The following is a 1,387-nucleotide window of genomic DNA, read 5'->3' on the forward strand; positions in this document are numbered from 1 at the left end:
AATCCCCTGTAATGGAAAATCAGTCAGAATTACACCAGACTTGTCACCACAAACCTTAACGCAAGGAGAGCTTTCAATGAAGTATTTCAAACCCTAAAATTATTGAGCCTGTGTGTATATATGCTGAGTAAATACATGCATGTATGAAATATAGGTGTGTACACAAGCAGAACTTGAAATAAATCCCCATATTGTGTATTCCACTTTTCAAAAATATTTTAAGGTATGTGCTAATTCATTTCATTTATACATTCAGTTGTTTTCGCTGACAAAAATGTTCTGTACTTTTGTTCTTTCTTTTCTATAAGGTAGCCTTTTTTGTTTATGAAATGCAGTGTTATGGTTGATACATTGTATGAACTTGGAGAGTTCAGAGGTTTGGCTAAGTGACTCAGCAGTTCTGCATCTTGGGGTGAAAAAGACCTGCATTTACCCTTCTTGGATGTTGTTTATTGTGCTAATTTGAGAAGTTTAGAAGGTTAACTATGAAACTCAGAAGGGGTGCAGGGTGCTTAATTTGTATTCACCTGAGCCTGTGCAAGAGGCAGGCATGCAGAGGGTGTGGGTGTAGAGAATGAGCCCAACCTCCCCAGAGCTGGTAGACTGCATAATAGAAGAATTGAGGAAGGACTGCCTGCTGGTTCTTCAGGGGAGCTCCAATGTTCGCCATCAGCTTGGTCGTCTCCTGACTTCTGGTGCAGACTGTTGGGCTTCTGTCTGGATTCTTCAGCCTTCAAGTGTTGGCTCTCTGGCCTTCATTGTAGATTCTTCAGCATTCCATCCCAGACCCATCAACCTTTTGATACGGATTTGCTCGGACACTGCAGCGAGCTCGAGGCCTGGGGCTGGGCTCTTCACTCTCCAGCGTGCAGACACCCTCTGCACGCTTCCTCATCCAACTCTGTAGCTGACCACTGTAAGCCAAACTTGTAATTTCTTGTACATGTGTTCATCTTGTATTATGTCTGTTCCTCTAGTAAACCCTGACTGATACACACTGTAAGTAACATTTTAGCCATTCTTTTAAATTATGGTACACAGCTTATTAGCTATTGTTATTCTCTAGTTATTTTGCTATGAATCATTCTATCTTTTGAAAGAATCAAATATGGTTTTTATATTTTCTTTATTAATGCCCACTTGTTTTACTTTAAAATAAAAATAAATTTAAAAATATTTGGAAGTTGACCTAAAATTACTTCTTTTTGGTTCTCATTGGTTATTGCTTCCTCTGACAGGAGGTGGGCAGCATGGGGGTGGACAACTCGCACTACACACCACTCTCTCTGGTTCTAGGGCACCAAGGAGGTGTCCAAGGAGTGAAGGAATGGAACATGTAGTAAAGCATTTTTATATCTGTCTGAATCAAAAATATAAATGTGACAAC

The sequence above is a fragment of the Chinchilla lanigera genome, unplaced genomic scaffold (genome assembly GCF_000276665.1).
Source record: "Chinchilla lanigera isolate Chin_1 unplaced genomic scaffold, ChiLan1.0 scaffold00230, whole genome shotgun sequence".
Taxonomy (NCBI): domain Eukaryota; kingdom Metazoa; phylum Chordata; class Mammalia; order Rodentia; family Chinchillidae; genus Chinchilla; species Chinchilla lanigera.